This window comes from Pipra filicauda, unplaced genomic scaffold (assembly GCF_003945595.2).
Source record: "Pipra filicauda isolate LSUMZ 115617 unplaced genomic scaffold, ASM394559v2 scaffold10_size6260569_pilon, whole genome shotgun sequence".
NCBI lineage: Eukaryota > Metazoa > Chordata > Aves > Passeriformes > Pipridae > Pipra > Pipra filicauda.
In genome coordinates this window covers 2,988,997-3,003,726 of record NW_024103541.1, presented here as the reverse complement: position 1 = coordinate 3,003,726, position 14,730 = coordinate 2,988,997, and the positions used below count along the sequence as shown (strand labels likewise).

General features: G+C 44.4%; 1 protein-coding gene across 8 annotated transcripts in view; it reads right to left on the bottom strand.

Moving 5' to 3' along the window:
• KALRN (kalirin RhoGEF kinase) overlaps nt 1-14,730 on the bottom strand; it is a 508,531-nt gene that overhangs the window by 347,110 nt on the left and 146,691 nt on the right. The gene's annotated exons all lie outside the window — the stretch shown is intronic.

Here is a 14,730-nt window from a genome sequence, read left to right as displayed (position 1 = left end):
GACTGGCTTAAATAAGGCTTTTCCCCTTTCCCCCTTTCTGCTGTACACAGCACAGCTGGAGATGGAACATCTCCAGGTGTGGACTGTGGTCAGAGGGAGGACATGCTCCGGATGAGTGTTCCCTGCGTAAGGAGCAGTTTGAAGCCACAACACAACCTCATGTAATTCATGCTGTTTGATTATATGTTAAGTGTACCTGCACAGGCCATTTGCCTTCCCTGCAGTGCCAAATTATTTCATGTCTCCTAAAATTTCACCAAAGAAATCACAGATTTTTACTCTCCTGGAAGGCTCAGAAAAAGAACTGCTGACAGTTTCAGGCACCAGCAGCATCTTTCTGTTCGCAAAAGCCCAGCAGTAATGGATAACCCCAGAGCAAGCTGGACACTGCTACTCCATCAGTGCAATTACAAAACAAAAGGTGGGTTTGAAGGACATCTTTGTAGTTACTCTGAAAAATAAGTCATCCATCACTGGGTAGTGAATACCCATCATGACAAGTGATCTTCCATATGGCCTTAAATCTATTCCAGCTCACCAAAGAATATAACACATTTGAAACCCTGTATTTTTACTGGTGTGCTGCAGCCATCACACCCTCCTTGCTGAACACAGCAAATGATACCTGAACATTTGGGACTGAAAGTGGGACTAAGGATAAAAGCACCTCCTTTATACTGCCACCTATTACTTCCAACATGCAGCCTGCAAAAGTACAGTGGTTTGATCCATGCAGACATTTGGAACAGACAGGATGAAGACTGTAAAAGCCATTTTCACCTGCAGCTGAACTACAAATGTTAGTATTATTACGGCTGAGTTACTGTTAATGGCAAATGAGGCAGCGCTTGCCATTCACAGTCAGATTGTGCAACAAGACTGTCTCATACATGTAAACACGTCCATCACTGGTGACCAAAGGCTACAGCTACCTCTGTGTGTCCCTGTATGCTCTCATGTGTCACCTCTGTGGCACTCAGCTCCAAAAGATGCACAAGTTGACCAGTAAGCTAGTGAAAATTAGCAGACAAAGGAGTGAGGTAATTCAATGAAAAGGCAGGGCCAATGTAGCTGCATTTTGAACAGCCACCAGAGCACGGTCCTGAGGGACCCCTAAAGAGTGCATTGTATCAGTAAAGTGTTTTGGGACCAAGCACAAGCGTCCTGGTTGCTGAAGTCTTTCTGTCATCAAGTAAGCATGACTTTGTGCACTCTGTGTTAAATATATTAACTTATGTGCTATTAACTTGTGCTATTAACTTATCCTCCTAACAAGAATAACGTCTCAGATCCCTGGTTGTGGCTAGCTCTTACATCAAAGGTAGGAACTTGTCAGCCACAGGCAATGTTTGGAGTTTAAGCAGCTTTATATATAAGCATCTCATCCAACTGTGAAGCAAACAAGAACAGCCAATGTGCTAGACACATCATGGGGCGTTGAAGACACTCAAATGGAGTAGTGGGCCAAACTTATCCAGCTGCATGTTCAGCAGTGTCAGTGCAAGTTGATTTTTGGCCAATATTTATTAAATTTTTCAGGGAAATGGCAAAGTCAATTCTTAGACACTTAACTATGCAGCAGACACAGACACTATACAACTGAGATCTTAATGAACATTAGAAAAAAAGTCAGTGGGTGTATGTAGAGCACATAACAAGGACTTCTTAGCAAAAGCCCACTATATTGAGGGCTGAAGGACAATTTCAGACACTCTTCTACAAGGAAGGGCTGCAAACCACGAAGGTGATGCGCATGGAGGCCAGGAGAGAAATGTGTGACTTTAAAAGATGGTCACCTCCTGAGCTGTAGCGGGGCAGGCTGCAGGCATGGGGCTCTCTGCTAACAGCCCCAATGTCCTGACTGTGCACAGGAGAGGCAAGAAAAGACTTGAAAGGGGACAGTGCTGCCAGAAGGTACTTTCCCCCTTCTTAGTATCACTCAGGATAGGTCAGACCTGCTCCAACACAATGAATGAATCAGAAAACTGTGAGCCCATCCTACAGCCAGGGAATAAACAAAAAGCCCCAAGATCTGCAAAACTTCCCTCAGGATGAGGAAGGAAACTCCTGAAGGCAGATCAGTGCCTGAAGCAATGCCCTCACTCTGGATCATGTTTGTGCTCAACCAAGTGGCAGCTCATGACCCCCAGATGAGGCCATGGCCACTCTTTCAGAGGTCATTCCGGTTCCTGACAAAATCCTTGTGTTAGAGGCTACACCTCAGCACATGCTATGAGGTTTTCCAGCAAGGGCTAGGGGAAGGTATACATAAATGGGAAAACCTATGGCTCTAATAAGGACCCCGAAACCAACAGTAAATCTGTCTCCAGGAGGGTCCAGTGTAGCAACTATTCATTCCCCAGCTCATAAGTTATTATAAGCATATCCTTAAAAATGCTTATTTTCATCCTATTCCCCAGCTGTTTCTAATACATTTGTTTTGTTTGTTTGCGTGCTGGATCCAAGGCCATGTCTGCACGGCACCATCTGATTTTGGCTGCAGAGCCCCATGTACACCAAGGCTGTACTTTGTATCCTGCCCTACTCCTCCCTGCTACCCCTCTAAGACCCAAGCCCTCCTGCAGTAGACAGACAGAGGACAGAGGTATGAAGAAAGGGTAGGCTGGACACTGAGGCATCCTCCCCATTGTCCAGGTATTTGTTTGCAGGTTCACCACCCTCCTAAGCATGGAACTACACAACAGTGTGCCTCTTGCTTTCTCCCAGCAGGTCTCACCAAGAGCTGCCAAGACATCTGAATATTGCAATCTCCTCTTTACCAAAAGGGAGACACAGAGAGCACAGTGCTGTAAACCCAGTCACCCTGCAACACCTCACACCTTCTTCCTGTCCTGGCTTAGTGTGCCATCCACATAACAGGGACACCACGACTGGCCACAAACTTGTATCACTCCAGCGACACGAGAAGAGAGCACACCATGTGAGCTTGAGCAGCTGACAGCATAACGTGTTCTTGTAAACTTGGAAGCACTGAAAAATTAAAAGAGTGGATCCTCAGCATGGCTGAGTCACATGTGAGGGCAGAGCAGCATCACACAACGCACAGTCCATTTCCCAGCAGGGATTCCCTGGGTGGCAGAAGCAGCTCACTGTTTTAGATGACATGCTGTAATGAGAAGCCAGATGGGTGAGATGAGAAGCTTAAGGCATGCTTCCATGTTAAATGTAGCAATCCTGAAACTGAGAAAATTCCTTTTTCCCCTGCATAAATGCCCCAGCTGGCCTGGGGAACTCAACTGCTGCAGGACATGGAGGTCAGCAGCTCAAGGGGCTTCTTGAACAGGTTGGAGATCTGCAAACAACAATCTCCAGGGAACTGTGAAGATTAATAAAATAAGCAAGAGTTTTGAAAAGAATGTAAGCCTACAGACTTTGAAGTGAAAGCCAAGCTCTAACTCTTGGAATGAAGTATAAATTATGCCTGGAGAGAGCTCTGTGAGCTTTCAGATTGCTTTCTCTAAGCAGAGTGCAGGGCCTCTGTTGGAGACACGGTCTGGGGCTAGATGGAGCAATGATCTGCTCCAGAGTGGCTTTTCCTAGAAAAGCTTCAGTTCTAGTCTGAAAAATGCAGCTCTTGGCTTCAAATAAAGATCAGCTGCTGGAATATGGAAATACTTTCTATACTTAAAAAAAGTATGCGTAGGCAAGAAGAAGGCCTCCTGTCAGAGCACTGCATGGGGCTTAATCACTTGGCTCCTGATGCCTTCAGCAGGAGTTGTTCATCCCAAGTCCCATGCAATGTTTCAAGAGAGGCAGCCCACATTCTCATAGTTCTCAGAACAGATTTGACTATTTAAAAACTTTGGCACAAAGTTTCTTTAACCAAACAAAACTGAACTCCTTGGGCTTAAACCCATCCCTCGAGGAACTCCACTGGAGTCCAGTATGCAACAGTAGGATTTATCTGGTTCATATTTTCTTTCTTCTCCCCTCAGTAAAGGCCTTTCCTGTATTTCTACATCACCAGCCCACCCCACCCCCCAGTTTTGGGGGCAGTTACCTCCCAGGTTTATGATAGTCTAATTGCCTTCCTTTTTTTCTCCTCAAAGTTTCAGTGGATTTTACTCGTGTTTGCAGTACGGTGGCATCTTGGCTTTCTACAACATACAAACAGAAGGGACGTCTGATGTGAGCAGAGAGAGGCAGAACAAAGGAGACTTTATTATTCCCATTGTAGCCTTTGCAAACTGAGACACAGAGAGATTGACTTGTCCTGTGTCAGACAGAAAGTTTGTGCAGAGCTGAACCCTCATTTCCCCAATGCTTCCCCAATGCTTTTCTCATACAAACATCCCTTTGTTTTCTGGCAGAATATAATCCTCCTTTTTCTTCCCTTTACACTTCTGGCTTCCTCCTCCTGCCCTTCTCTCTCCATTATTCTTTCCTTCTGCATTTCTGCCTCAAATATTTACTTTTTATGTGTGATAAACCCTCTTTAACCCCTTCCTCCCCTTCCTGCAGGCTATTGTCTGTCCCTGCAAGGCTGTGAGCCTTCCCAGTTTGATTTCTCTGATTTTCCACAAGCCATGCAGAGGGGCTTAGCCAAGGGCTGCTGGGGCCTTTGCCGCTGGGATTTTGTTGGCTGAGGCTCATTGGTTCAGAGGCAGAGAGGCCACAGCATGGCACAAGCATTTGGTTGAATAGAAGCAACATGTGCTCCGGACTACTGTTTTAGCACCATCTGGCAGAGATAAATGGGGCTGGACACTCCGCATCTGCTGGTCGCTCCTCTGCGGACAACAGCTTGATCCCTGATGCAAAGAAAGAGCAATTGAGTGCCCTGAGCACCCCAGGAGCCCACGACGCTCTCCTGCCATACTTGCCCGCTGCAGGCAGCAGAAGAGCAGGTTTTGATTTCACAGAGGGAGGAAGGAAGGATTGGATTGAATTGAATTGAATCTAAAGGCAGCACCAGACAGAAATACCACAAAATTAAGCTGTAAATATTATTATGAACTATTATTGAAGATTAACCCAGAGCTATATACTTCTCCTTAATAACCAATAAAGGTAATACCTGGTCTCACAGGAAGCATTTAGGACTGCAGGTCAGAGTGTGGCAGGGACAGGGGGAAAGGCAGGTTGGACTAGCATCATAGCCCTGGGGCAAGGATGGCATCTGTGCCCCTCCATCCTCCATTCTCTTTCTCAAGCCACCAGATCAAGTGTGCAGACTGACACACAGACTGGTGCCACAGCTTCAGAAGTTGCAAGAACCATGGACAACAATTAGATGATCTGCACAGAAGACTAATCCCACTGCACCACATGCCACACTCCTTATCCCAGCTGAGACAGAACATATGCATTACATTGCTGCATTTATTCTAAAATGAAAAGATGAACATTGGGTTTATACATAATACTTAGCCTCAGTCCATGACTAATATTATTTTCTCTGTGTTTCCTTACTCTGTCCTTCATTTTATTAATTATACACCACTACTGCTCACTGAAATATCCTTCTGGTCACAGCTATCAGGTGGCAGTACTACAGGCTACCTCTGCTTCCAAGTTTTGCCAGTGCATATCAGAGGTCCAGTTGCTTTTCTGCCACCTCTACACCAACAGGTTAGATCCGCTGATTTCCCAGTGCTTGAATCCCTGCATAGGGAAAGGCACTGCCAGCACAGCTTCCCCCCCTCCCCTGCCTGTAACACTGAGAGAGGCAGGGCTGGGGTTTGGGGGACCTTGCTAATTGCTAAGATTGTTATTCCTTCCACAAGGTACTTGACAGCATCGAGCCTCCCAGCACAGCCTTCGAATGTCCACACATTTAAACAGTAGCCTCAGCTTGAAAGCTCGCCAAAGAATAGGCAAGGCCTCAAGAAAGACAGAGCCGCTTGCAGCAAGCATGCAAATTCATCAGCCTCTGAGCACGTGTGGCGTCTAATAAGCCGTGTTCGGCATCTGAGACCTAAAACGTCCCACCCTGTGCACACCACCTAAGCTGACAGCCGGGCTTTGCCTTTCAATAGATGGCACAAAACCATTCAAAGCCTCAGAAGGATACTGAATTTAAGCACAATCTGCGGCCAAGGCTCTGCTTCAACTCTATCCATGGGGGATTTTAATCATTTCATTTTAAACATATACTAATAGAGATGCTAAGAGAATTCGATGACTGTGAGTCAATCTTGTACGCGTTTCCCTTTTATTTTCATGAGGACTTTGGAATCAGGCTGAGATCTTTCAGTTCCTACCCTTGGAAAAATAATTAGACGTTATAGGTAGCCCTGTGGATAGCACATCTGACTGCTAGTCAAAGGACTTGGCTCTATTTGTGGTTCTGCTCCTAAATTGCTTTATGATCCTGAACAAGCTGTTTTAACTGTGCCAGATCTTGGTTTCCCTCTCTACAGAACGGAAATAATGACTGCCCACATTAGTAAAGCACAGTCAGGTTCACAGACCTCAAAAGCACCTTACAAATGTGAATTAATTCTGCCTCAAAAAAACCTCTCTGAGGCAGGGAACTGTTGCAGTGCACTTTTATAGATAGGCAAAAATGAGGCACTGACAGTACGAAAGACTTGCTCTGGTGATCACAGGAAGGGCTTTTTGGGAAAAAAAAAAATGGAGACGTTGGGAGAATTGGAAAAATTAGGTCATCTGACACAAAATCCTGTGTTTTATTTCTTAAGTGTGCAAGGGATAGATGTGCTGCCCCAAAGGGAAATAAGTATATTCAGCACCTTGAGCTTTTAGTCGTTAAGTGTCTTGCAATCTACAGATTTCTCTACACATCAGTGACCACCCAGATGCAGCAGACTTTTATGGTGTTAATAAACAGCTACGGGCCATTTGTAATCTGAAGTCACATTTTAGACATAGCCATGGTTTCTACCCAGGCCTAGTGTGCATGAATATTTTCTTTTCATTTCACTCCCTTCTCAATTACAATTGGGTTCCTTATGGAAACATTCCTCAGAATTTTATAATCCCATAAAAAGTTTAGAACTGCTGATGGATTCCTGTAGGAAGGATGCAGGGCCCCAGTGAAGTTGTAGAAGCTGAGCACCCAGGGTCTCATCCTCTATTAAATTCTGTAGGTTAGAATAATTTCCTTTAACTGGCATTGGTTTAGTCAACAGGCTTTTCCCAAAAAGCTGCAAAAGGGCATCTGCCAGCACCTGTCACATATCAGGGACGTGCTTAGGGTTTCCCGTCCGTCTCCCAGAAAGCCTCCCACTCATATCCCGGAGGTCCCAAGCCACCAGTAACTTCTCCAGGACAAAAAAAATAAAATAAAATATCTAATTATGTACAACATTGAGGAGACATTTAGCTGAAACGCCAGCCTTACAAAGGAACCATATGCCAGTGCCCCAAGTGTGCTTTGCAAACATCTGCCTCTCAGGGGATTTCATGCCAGACAGTAAGAAAGCAACTTTAATTAGAGGCCAATTGAGATCCTTTTCCCAAAACCTGTGACTTCCCTAGAAAAGAAAAAACATCCCAAACGAACAAAAATGTTTAAAAACATTCTGTACATTTTCTCTTTTAATGCAGAGTTCTCTTTTTAATTTTTCTGACAGATTTTAACATGCCTCATCTAAATGGATGCACAGGCTGTTAAAGTTCCCATTGCCTTCAGAAGCATGGCTGTGTCTAGTACAAGTGTCAGAGTAAGTTTTAAATTAGTCATTTCTGACTGTGGTTCATTCACCATTCACAAACTAGCACCTCGCTATTAATTAGGCTTACATTTCCCCCATCTCACCTCGCCTCAAATCCCATCTGACCGCATATATTTCTGCCTTTGCTCATCTCCTTTGGTCCCTTTTCCTTTCTGTCAGGGCTTATGATTTCTGCTTGCAGCTATTGTGTCACCCTGGGAAGCAGATTTAAAAAAAAAAAAAAAGGAAGAAGAAAAAGAAAACCTAAATCCTCAATTCAAAGGGGAGTATTCCCTTCCTGTGTATGAATTCCCTGGTTAGGGATAAAGGGAGATCCATGCCCTAAGCTCTTGAAACAGGGCAGGCAAAAGTAGAAATCATCCCTGCAGAGGTGTACATGGGTCCCTGGTGGGATGGCAGAGGCTGTCCCCACCCCTGAGCAGGACACAGCTCATCCAGGAAAGGCAGTTGCAGGCCTCTAGGTGATGCATCTCTGGACAAAACCAACAAAACCAAGGCAGCAAGAACAGCAGCAGAAAGCACTCCAGGTGATGTCAGGCAGAGCACATCTCCTCAGGGGCACAGGGAAGGCTCAGGCTATGCTGCAATGCTGGGCTACTCCAACAGCCACTCTGCAGCCCTTACCTGGCAAGCAGGACCTCCCTCCACACCTCACTCTTCTGCTCTTATTTTAGTTTCCCAGGGTCTACTCCTCTGTAAACCAATATAAAACCAACCACAGCCCACCATCAGGGCCTGTACATAACCCACTTGCAGCTGACTTCAGGTTTCCCAGACCTCTTTCATAAAGCACTGAACTGTGAAGTGGCAGCGGCAGCAGCTCCTCTGAGGATCTCACCAGGAAATACTCTGGGTGTAACAGCAATTGCTTTAACTTCCCCAACAGCATCCTAAATCTAAACAAAACCAGGGCAAACATTTTACATACATCAGCTGGAGGGGGAGGGCAAGACACTCACAGGGCTAAATAATTTATCTGCCTCTCTTGCGGATGCTGACATTTTTGACACACATTAAACATTAATGAACATCATTTTATGGATGGCTGAGTCATGCCAGTCAATGGATAATCTCCTGCCTCTCCACCTGCCCCTTTCACCCTCATTTGGCTCCTATCGCAGAGCGCAGCCACTTGTAACTCTGCCCCCTGAAAGAAGCCGGGCTCCCCCAGATGCCAAAGGGCAGAGCAAAAGCACTGAGGGGGCGGAACAGATCCCAGTGAACACATGGATGAGAGCCCAGCCCACCGAGTCCTAACCCCACTGCTGTTAAATTCACAGACCTGCTGTTTTGTTAATTAGCTAACACGAGATGCTGTGAATCATTTTGGAAAGCAAATTACCTCCCTGATTTCCAAAAGCTTCCTAGCTGCGTTTCTTTTTTAAACTTACTATTTTTTCCTTCTCTCAATGTATAAATGCCAATTAAATTACAGCCTGCCTCTGTTTAATCTAATGTTAGCCTACTCATATTTTCAGCTGCTCCCTGATGCCAGTTATGGCCCCTTATGCCCAAATCTCTTTAGCATGCTAGTATAAATGTTTATAGCCCTAAGACTTAGTGCTGTAAGAAGCTTGACATTTTTGTGCTAATAACCTGCGATGTTATTGTACTGTTGAATTCAAAAGGATCACCAATGGGTTGAAAACACAGTTTCCCTTTAGTTTGTTGCAGCTAAGGACACATATAAAGAGATGACTGGGATTAAAGCCTTATGAGCTGTCTGGATCTCTTCCTGGATAAGCAGTCCTAAAATTTGCTGAAATGATACTCACGAGAAGGCAGGGTTACAAAAAGTGACTGGGCAGGCTTCAAAGACAGAGGAGATGCATTTAATCTCATCTTACATATCACAGAATAATAGAATCATTTATGTTGGAAAAGACCTTTAAGATCATCAAGTCCAACTGTTAACCCGGCACTGCCAAGTCCACCACTAAACCCATTAGACTGTGATTCGGGGTAGCAGAGTTACCAGAAATAAGTTCTTCATCCCCAACATACCTTTCTTTATGGAACGAGCTAAAAGATTATCACCTAAACTCAGTAAATTTTTCACTAAGGGGGAGCTGCACAAATAACTGGCTACAGGTTAATGAGATCTGACTGATCTCCAGAGGGTGCAAGCTGCTGCTCTATAGATCCCTGACAGCTGGAGTCAAATGACCATCCAACTCATCCCTGAAACAGGGAAATAGTTTGGGGCCCCTCTTTCCAGCCCACTGCCAGGTTGCATTTTTTGCTTTCAACAGAGGTGACAGAAGTGCAATATATTGGCAATGATTTTTTAATTTCACAGACTGAACTATAAAATCCTTTTCCCACACACATTTTCCCTTCTTCTAAAGGGATTTTACTGGTTGGTGGTTTCACTGAGTAGCATGCTCTGCAAAAAATAGCAATTCTAGGCAGGAGGAAATTGTCACATGCAAAGTGTCAGTAATAGTCCACATAGTTCATTAGGAAGGTCTTCTAAAGATAGTGAAATTATACTTGGATCTGAGATGACTTACTGCACCCTGTAGGATCTTGCTGCAGGTGGCTGCCAAGCCTTCCTTGAATATAACACTGAGGAGTAGACCTCAATCTAAACCCAGCTCAGTCAACCAAAGGACATTTATTATCTTCAGTAAATAAGAGATGAAAGAAAAACACATCTCCTTTCTCCCACATCTCCTACTCCAGGTGAGATTTCACTCTCTGGCTGCAGCAGTTTTAATAACCCATTTTTATATTTTTCCCTGGCCACAAATCCATCCTGCATAAACATCTCATGCCAGGCATCCCTGCTCTCCCACACAAACATGTACCCACACACCTTCTCATATTTTGGTTCTGGCTTTGCTGATAAAAGGACAAACTGTGTCCATGTTTCCAGCCTACAACTCAACCCAGGATTTCCATGACCTTTTCCTGCAAACTCCAGCTCTGTTGCTACAATGACTCATCCATTATGTTAGTTGTTCAATAACTCTTAGGCACTACCGTGCTAATAAGGCTTTGAATAAATGACAAGTCACAGCCAGAAGTCAATGAAACATTAGGAGTGATGACAAATCAGAAATGGCAAACTAACTGCACAAAGGAAAAGAAAGAAATGCAGTGAGATTTTTCTGTCTGCTTCCAAAGCAAATGCAGAATGAAAGACGGGCTGGAGAGAATAGATTCATCACGCTTTGGCTTCATTATTATAATAATTAATTTATATTAGCAGGTGCACATTAAGAAGCTCTGTTTCCACCCCTCTGCCACCACCAGCTGGTGCAACATGCGTGTGTCAGTCACGGAAAATAGTAGTTGTGCTGGTGCCCCTCACCATCCATCTTATGCCTGCATCCTGCAGCTTTGTTATGGGGTCCAGTCAGCAGCACTGGTACAGAGCTGCACAAACAGATAATGGGGAGCAATTTTTACCCCAAAGTCCCTAAAATGGCCAGAGCCAGATATGGTGAGAGACAACCAGACACATAATGCAATTTCCCGTACTTCATGGGAGCTGACTGATGGCAGAGCACAGGTGTCAAGGCCAGGTATTTGAAGTAGGACATTTATAATAAGCTTTTATAAACTTGCCCTGGAAAAGTAGATAGGACTTTACAACAAGAGCTCTCGTTCCTGAGGAACATGTCATGGAAATGTTCACAAGTCCGCAGATCTCTGTTTTATACCTCATCCAGTGGATCCCAGTGCAGGATTTGGCCCAATGCCCAACAGCAGAGTTCTGAGATATTACATGGGACTGAGAGAGCCAGAAAAATACCCTCGTGGTAATGCCTGCTTAAATTTTGTGATATGATGAAAATGCAGCCTGTGGACATACATCTACCCTCTCTAGCACTTTCCTAGGAAGCCCTATCAAATGTTGTGATATCCATTTATAGCAAGGTGTACATTAACTCCAGAAAGCCAAGATACATGACACTGGCTACTAATGAAAGCTGCAGGATAAAGCAATAATGGGAACAAAAAACGCATACTGAAATATTATAGAAAGACAGTTATTATGCAGGAGAGGCACAAAATTCAATTTTCTGAGTGGTACACTGGCTTAAGATATAGACAATTAGCCTTTTCACGGCCATGAGATGGTGCTTTTTTGCGAATGTTGCGAACTCACACACACAGAGAAAAACAAAGAGATAAACAGTCTCTTCTTCTCCTGCACTGAAGTGCTACAGTACTGAGCACACTGCTGCTATAAGACTACTGACAATTAGGGATGTGTCACCCTGAACAGTATCTCTGTCTGAATGTATCTGATCTGCCCATTACCATCGTTCTCAGCCACCACAGCAAAACCATGCACAGAAATCTTACGTTATGGGAATAAATATCCATTGAAGCCAAAGTGGCAAGTCAGCTGAGCACATAAATTGCCCAGATTCTACCCGAGGACAAGAATAATTATCTTTCCAAATCCACTTTAAAGCGCTCACTAAAGAATACTTTCTGAAGAGGTCAAGCCCTGATGATAGCTAATACTTTCAAATGAATCTTTGTTATTGCCCAAGTACAAAGAGCTGTTTTAACGCATCACGACAGAAGAATGCCTCTTCCAGGAGCGAGCCTGCCCCTATTTGTGCAGATCATCCCTTAAGTGTTTGGTAAGTCATATGACTCTGTGGCTTTGAAAGATTGCACTTTGAAGTCCAACAGACAGATGTCAGCATAAAAAGACTGGGGGTGGGGGAAGTCCAAGCCCTGAAGAGCCAGCAGCAATCGACAGAACAGCAGTGAGCTTGTCTGTGGAGACCAAACAACCAACAGCAACTGAGCAAGTGCCTCACCCCTTTGCTTCTGAAAACTGTTAAGCAGTAGTGTAGCTACACAAGTGCCAGCAAGGTGAAGTGCCCTAAGTCGGCTCTACCTATTCAGCAACGTGGCTGAACTCACCAGCACTTACAGCACCAGGAGCTTGGGAGCACCACCACTGCTAGAAAACAGGTACTGGGCAAAACAGTACCCTTGAAGCCATAACACCAGTGAGTCCCTCGGGTGTCAATCGTTTGAGGAACAGTGTGTTGTAGCTTGCGCTACCACTGTCACTGCTGTTCCAGGGATAAACAGAAGGCTTCTGTCATCAGTGTTTTCAATCCAGCCCTTTCTCAAAAGCACTGCTATTCAATTATAATGATTGTTTTGTTACGTGTGGTTCTACTCTGACTCCATAAAAATAGGATCATGGAGTTCATGTTTATTGCGTCTCAATGATTTCCAGATCAAATGCAGTCAGTTTACAAGTAAAAGAGATGTTTGGTTTGCTTTTCCAACTACCAGGTCTACAAACTCACGCTGGGATCTAGAAGTTAAGTTGTCATCTTTTTGGCTTGTACAATTGCAAAAGGAATGAAAAAGAAATCTGCTTGCTTGCTCCAGGAGTGGCTGTGTATTTCCAGCTTCAGAGATAATAAGGAATAAAAATGAAGACAATATTTTCAAACCCACTTATCTAATTCTGTGCTTCAGGGCTTCAGAAAGGTAATCTGATTTTAAAAGCTACTCCAAGGGCATCTTGAAGTGACAAGATTTAAGTACCACATAAAATCTTACTGCATATTTAAGTACATAAATAGTGTGTAGCTAACTTTAGGCACCCATTTTTCAAAACTGTTCCCCTTAATTTAGTCAGCAAATTAATCAGATTTGCATGTGATTACACATAGAAAGCAGATCATTTCTGTAGCAAGGTGTTATTTTTATATAGACACTTGTCGGAGCAGAATTGCATGTTAAACTAAAATTTATGAGTCTGCAAGCTGAGTGTACATTAACTATTTGACAGCTGCAAATTATTGCATTACAACACCAAGTTGCTTACAGAGACCCATGTGCACACATGTAACTCAACCATTCCCCAGCTGTCTGTAAAACCTCAGCGTTGTAGGGGTTAGTAGGTTAGCAGGTTTCCCTCATGGCAGCTCTGACACACTGTAATCAGGTATCTGAGCCCCACTGACCTGCAGATGAAAGAAGCAAGATGTTCCAGAGGCAGAAGAACTCCTGAAACCTGGTTTGCTACAGATAAGCTACCTACCACCTTGACATACAGATCCTCTAGCTCTTTGTCATGTCCCCTGTGAGTTCCCTACAGCAAAACCTCCACTTTTCAGCTTCTCTCCATTTCATCCCCCCCAGTATATCCAGCTCTTTCCTTCTGAGCTCCTTTGCCACATGGTTTTGGGTGCCACCAGTCAAACACGTATTATACCCAGAGTGCTGCTCTGTGGATCCCAGTGTGATGGTCTCCTCGAGCCCTGCAAAGGATTTGCAGAAGCCTTAGCTAACAGCTGTATGTGAACACAGATTCATGGTGGGTAAACTGAAGAAGTGTTCACTCCGTTCACCAGTTGTCACAAAGCATTCCTTCGTGACCCATGGTGCAGCCACCATGACCACCCTGTCTGGAGTTGGGCTTTGCCTCCTCCATCCTTGTGCCTTTGAGAGTTAATGACAATGTCTGATGGCAACCAAAGAGATAATGTATGAGAGCTTACTGGAAAAGTGGGCTGAAAATAAAGGCTGGGAACATGGCCAGTATTTACAGATGTACCGAGTTAGCGAGTTGAGAGGAACTTTCCAAAATATTGGCCAGTTTTACACACCCGGCCTTTCCACGCTGGTTTCATAAGCTGGAGGTGCCTGCTTGCAGGGGCGGCACTGCCAGGCCATCCTCACAGCTTTACTGTGGCTCTCCCCCCTTTCCTATCCCCCTCCAACAAGGACAAGCAAGGGTGTTTAATTACATCCAAATGCTAACAATTTTAGCTAAGTGTAAAATTGTTCATTTGGAAAGCAGCGCTCCTGGCTTCCATCATTAAAGAACACTGTGATCAATGTAACATCAGACCAATTATGGCTGTTATGGTGCTGAGATGCATTTCTGTTCTCTGGCTCTGTGTATGTATTCAGGTGTAAAGGGAAGGAAAGTGCAGCCTCAAATGCTAATTGTGCTGCTTAGGACATATTCACTCCTAAGGAGTCCTGTCAATCACATAGCCTTTTAGTGTCAGGCAATTGCCAATCCTTTCCCACTCCAGCCCCAGCCAAGGTCTTGCCCATGATGATGAAA